This window comes from Salvelinus namaycush, chromosome 8, assembly GCF_016432855.1.
Source record: "Salvelinus namaycush isolate Seneca chromosome 8, SaNama_1.0, whole genome shotgun sequence".
NCBI classification, from domain to species: Eukaryota; Metazoa; Chordata; class Actinopteri; order Salmoniformes; family Salmonidae; genus Salvelinus; species Salvelinus namaycush.
The window spans coordinates 2,305,733-2,311,732 of NC_052314.1; the positions used below are offsets into that span (position 1 = coordinate 2,305,733).

The 6,000-nt window shown below is 43.6% G+C and overlaps 1 protein-coding gene across 1 annotated transcript in view; it reads right to left on the bottom strand.

The window, feature by feature from the left end:
- LOC120051639 (E3 SUMO-protein ligase PIAS1-like) overlaps positions 1-6,000 on the bottom strand; it is a 78,145-nt gene that overhangs the window by 45,924 nt on the left and 26,221 nt on the right. The gene's annotated exons all lie outside the window — the stretch shown is intronic.

Here is a 6,000-nt window from a genome sequence, read left to right on the forward strand (position 1 = left end):
AGGACGTTTCTTTGTTGTTGTTGAGTTTACATAATTATCAAAAAGCCGTTGCAATTGATATGCATTGGGAGCTCATTTAAATATTTAAATGAAGTCTAAATGCTATCAAAAATTAATTCTCAAGGAACCTGAGTTGAGGCAGTCTGGACTTTAGGAAGTTAGTTTTGTGTTAATAGTTTAAGTTCTAGAGCGAGGGGAATAAATAGAATACTACTACTACTACTACTAATAATAATAATAATGAGTAAGAAATCTAAAGTTGTGTGTTGCCTTTAGCAACCTAATGATATCCTAAACACAGCGATGCAAATATACACGCAGCCTTGAAAACCCCATATCAGACATACTGGTGTTCTCCACGCAGCCTTAAACCCCATATCAGACATACTGGTGTTCTCCACGCAGCCTTAAACCCCATATCAGACATACTGGTGTTCTCCACGCAGCCTTAAACCCCATATCAGACATACTGGTGTTCTCCACGCAGCCTTAAACCCCATATCAGACATACTGGTGTTCTCCACGCAGCCTTAAACCCCATATCAGACATACTGGTGTTCTCCACGCAGCCTTAAACCCCATATCAGACATACTGGTGTTCTCCACGCAGCCTTAAACCCCATATCAGACATACTGGTGTTCTCCACGCAGCCTTAAACCCCATATCAGACATACTGGTGTTCTCCACGCAGCCTTAAACCCCATATCAGACATACTGGTGTTCTCCACGCAGCCTTAAACCCCATATCAGACATACTGGTGTTCTCCACGCAGCCTTAAACCCCATATCAGACATACTGGTGTTCTCCACACAGCCTTAAACCCCATATCAGACATACTGGTGTTCTACACACAGCCTTAAACCCCATATCAGACATACTGTGTTCTCCACACAGCCTTAAACCCCATATCAGACATACTGGTGTTCTCCACGCAGCCTTAAACCCCATATCAGACATACTGGTGTTCTACACGCAGCCTTAAACCCCATATCAGACATACTGGTGTTCTACACGCAGCCTTAAACCCCATATCAGACATACTGTGGTGTTCTCCACGCAGCCTTAAACCCCATATCAGACATACTGTGGTGTTCTACACACAGCCTTAAACCCCATATCAGACATACTGTGGTGTTCTACACACAGCCTTAAACCCCATATCAGACATACTGTGGTGTTCTACACACAGCCTTAAACCCCATATCAGACATACTGTGGTGTTCTCCACGCAGCCTTAAACCCCATATCAGACATACTGTGGTGTTCTCCACGCAGCCTTAAACCCCATATCAGACATACTGGTGTTCTCCACGCAGCCTTAAACCCCATATCAGACATACTGGTGTTCTCCACGCAGCCTTAAACCCCATATCAGACATACTGGTGTTCTCCACGCAGCCTTAAACCCCATATCAGACATACTGGTGTTCTCTACGCAGCCTTAAACCCCATATCAGACATACTGGTGATCTACACGCAGCCTTAAACCCCATATCAGACATACTGGTGTTCTCCACGCAGCCTTAAACCCCATATCAGACATACTGTGTTCTCCACGCAGCCTTAAACCCCATATCAGACATACTGGTGTTCTCCACACAGCCTTAAACCCCATATCAGACATACTGGTGATCTACACGCAGCCTTAAACCCCATATCAGACATACTGGTGTTCTCCACACAGCCTTAAACCCCATATCAGACATACTGGTGATCTACACACAGCCTTAAACCCCATATCAGACATACTGTGTTCTACACGCAGCCTTAAACCCCATATCAGACATACTGGTGTTCTCCACATAGCCTTAAACCCCATATCAGACATACTGGTGATCTACACGCAGCCTTAAACCCCATATCAGACATACTGGTGTTCTCCACGCAGCCTTAAACCCCATATCAGACATACTGTGTTCTACACGCAGCCTTAAACCCCATATCAGACATACTGGTGTTCTCCACGCAGCCTTAAACCCCATATCAGACATACTGGTGTTTTCCACGCAGCCTTAAACCCCATATCAGACATACTGGTGTTCTCCACGCAGCCTTAAACCCCATATCAGACATACTGGTGTTCTCCACACAGCCTTAAACCCCATATCAGACATACTGGTGTTCTCCACGCAGCCTTAAACCCCATATCAGACATACTGGTGTTCTACACGCAGCCTTAAACCCCATATCAGACATACTGGTGTTCTACACGCAGCCTTAAACCCCATATCAGACATACTGGTGTTCTACACGCAGCCTTAAACCCCATATCAGACATACTGGTGTTCTACACGCAGCCTTAAACCCCATATCAGACATACTGGTGTTCTCTACACAGCCTTAAACCCCATATCAGACATACTGGTGTTCTCTACACAGCCTTAAACCCCATATCAGACATACTGGTGTTCTACACGCAGCCTTAAACCCCATATCAGACATACTGGTGATCTACACGCAGCCTTAAACCCCATATCAGACATACTGGTGATCTACACGCAGCCTTAAACCCCATATCAGACATACTGGTGTTCTCCACGCAGCCTTAAACCCCATATCAGACATACTGGTGTTCTACACGCAGCCTTAAACCCCATATCAGACATACTGGTGTTCTACACAGCCTTAAACCCCATATCAGACATACTGGTGTTCTCCACGCAGTCTTAAACCCCATATCAGACATACTGGTGTTCTCTACACAGCCTTAAACCCCATATCAGACATACTGGTGTTCTACACGCAGCCTTAAACCCCATATCAGACATACTGGTGTTCTCCACGCAGCCTTAAACCCCATATCAGACATACTGGTGTTCTACACAGCCTTAAACCCCATATCAGACATACTGGTGTTCTCCACGCAGCCTTAAACCCCATATCAGACATACTGGTGTTCTCTACACAGCCTTAAACCCCATATCAGACATACTGGTGTTCTACACGCAGCCTTAAACCCCATATCAGACATACTGGTGTTCTCCACAGCCTTAAACCCCATATCAGACATACTGGTGATCTACACGCAGCCTTAAACCCCATATCAGACATACTGGTGTTCTACACAGCCTTAAACCCCATATCAGACATACTGGTGTTCTCTACACAGCCTTAAACCCCATATCAGACATACTGGTGTTCTCCACACAGCCTTAAACCCCATATCAGACATACTGGTGTTCTACACGCAGCCTTAAACCCCATCAGACATACTGGTGTTCTACACGCAGCCTTAAACCCCATCAGACTTACTGGTGTTCTACACAGCCTTAAACCCCATATCAGACATACTGGTGTTCTCTACACAGCCTTAAACCCCATATCAGACATACTGGTGTTCTACACGCAGCCTTAAACCCCATCAGACATACTGGTGTTCTACACAGCCTTAAACCCCATATCAGACATACTGGTGTTCTCTACACAGCCTTAAACCCCATATCAGACATACTGGTGTTCTACACGCAGCCTTAAACCCCATATCAGACATATTGGTGTTCTCTACACAGCCTTAAACCCCATATCAGACATACTGTGTTCTCCACGCAGCCTTAAACCCCATATCAGACATACTGTGTTCTCCACGCAGCCTTAAACCCCATATCAGACATACTGGTGTTCTACACGCAGCCTTAAACCCCATATCAGACATACTGGTGTTCTCTACACAGCCTTAAACCCCATATCAGACATACTGGTGTTCTCTACACAGCCTTAAACCCCATATCAGACATACTGGTGTTCTCTACACAGCCTTAAACCCCATATCAGACATACTGGTGTTCTCTACACAGCCTTAAACCCCATATCAGACATACTGGTGTTCTCTACACAGCCTTAAACCCCATATCAGACATACTGGTGTTCTACACGCAGCCTTAAACCCCATATCAGACATACTGGTGTTCTCTACACAGCCTTAAACCCCATATCAGACATACTGGTGTTCTCTACACAGCCTTAAACCCCATATCAGACATACTGGTGTTCTCTACACAGCCTTAAACCCCATATCAGACATACTGGTGTTCTCTACACAGCCTTAAACCCCATATCAGACATACTGGTGTTCTCTACACAGCCTTAAACCCCATATCAGACATACTGGTGTTCTCCACGCAGCCTTAAACCCCATATCAGACATACTGGTGTTCTCCACGCAGCCTTAAACCCCATATCAGACATACTGGTGTTCTCCACGCAGCCTTAAACCCCATATCAGACATACTGTGGTGTCCTCCGTGGATATAGTCAGGATACGGTGCCATTATAAAAATCAACGGTGGGAAGGTAATGTCATTACCAATCCATTACGTGGGGGGTTTTCGTGGTTACGTAACATGTTTGCTGTGTGTTTTTGGCACCATTCGTTTCAACATAAAATATCTGAAGAATCAAATCCAGGCCTCACCAAGCTCCTATTTCAGAAACCGTAAAAGACATCAAAACGTGATGTATATTCCATCATACGGCTACCTTCAAGAAGAATTGTTGCATTTAAAAAAATAAAAAAATACGAGAAGCACTCAAGAACAGAATAACTCCTGGAAAAGGACCTTGATTCAACCCCCTCAAAACACCCTTTTAACAGACGTACACGATTTGACTGTATAGCTATGTTTTTGCGAAGAGGCCATAGCATACTGTCACTTGGTTGTCGTCTTGTCTCGGGTCAATTTACAGTACCAGTCAAAAGTTTGGACGCACCTACTCATTAAAGGGTTTTTCTTTGTTTTTACTATTTTCTACATTTTAGATTAATAGTGAAGACGTCAAACCTATGAAATAACACATATGGAATCATGTAGTAATAAATGTAAAAAAGTGTTAAACAAATCAAAATATATTTAATTTCAGATTCTTCAAAGTAGCCACCCTTTGCCTTGACAGTTTTGCACACTTTTAGCATTCTCTTAACCAGCTTCATGAGGTAGTCACCTGGAATGGGTTTTAATTAACAGGTGTGCCTTATTAAAAGTTAATTTGTGGAATTTCTTTCCTTCCTTAATGCGTTTCAGCCAATCAGTTGTGTTGTGACCAGGTAGGGGTGGTATACAGAAGATAGCCCTGTTTGGTAAAATACCAAGTCCATATTATGGCAAGAACAGCTCAAATAAGCAAAGAGAAACAACAGTCCATCATTACTTTAAGACATGAAGGTCAGTCAATGCGGAAAATTTCAAGACCTTTGAAAGTTTCTTCAAGTGCAGTCGCAAAAACCATCAAGCGCTATAATGAAACTGGCTCTCATGAGGACCACCACAGGAAAGGAAGACCCAGAGTTACCTCTGCTGCGGAGGATAAGTTCATTAGAGTTACCAGCCTCAGAAATTGCAGCCCAAATTAATGCTTCATAGAGTTCAAGTAACAGACACATCTCAACATCAACTGTTCAGAGGAGAGTGCGTGAATCAGGCCTTCATGGTCGAATTGCTGCATAGAAACCACTACTAAAAGGACACCAATAAGAAGAAGAGACTTGCTTGGGCCAAGAAACACGTCGTAGCTGGTCCTCGTGATGTTGATGTATTTCATCTTCCTGTTTCCTGTGTGTTTGTCTAGCTGGTCCCGTTGATGTTTGATGTATATTCATCTTCCTGTTTCCTGTGTGTTTTGTCTAGCTGGTCCTCGTGATGTTGATGTATATTCATCTTCCTGTTTCCTGTTTCCTGTGTGTTTGTCTAGCTGGTCCTCGTGATGTTGATGTATATTCATCTTCCTGTTTCCTGTGTGTTTGTCTAGCTGGTCCTCGTGATGTTGAGGTGATGTATATTCATCCTTCCTGTTTCCCTGTTGTTTTGTCTAGCTGGTCCTCGTGATGTTGATGTATATTCATCTTCCTGTTTCCTGTTTCCTGTGTGTTTGTCTAGCTGGTCCTCGTGATGTTGATGTATATTCATCTTCCTGTTTCCTGTGTGTTTTGTCTAGCTGGTCCTCGTGATGTTTGTAACACTGTGCATTGATTCTACATAATACATTGTTCCTGTCATTGTTATTT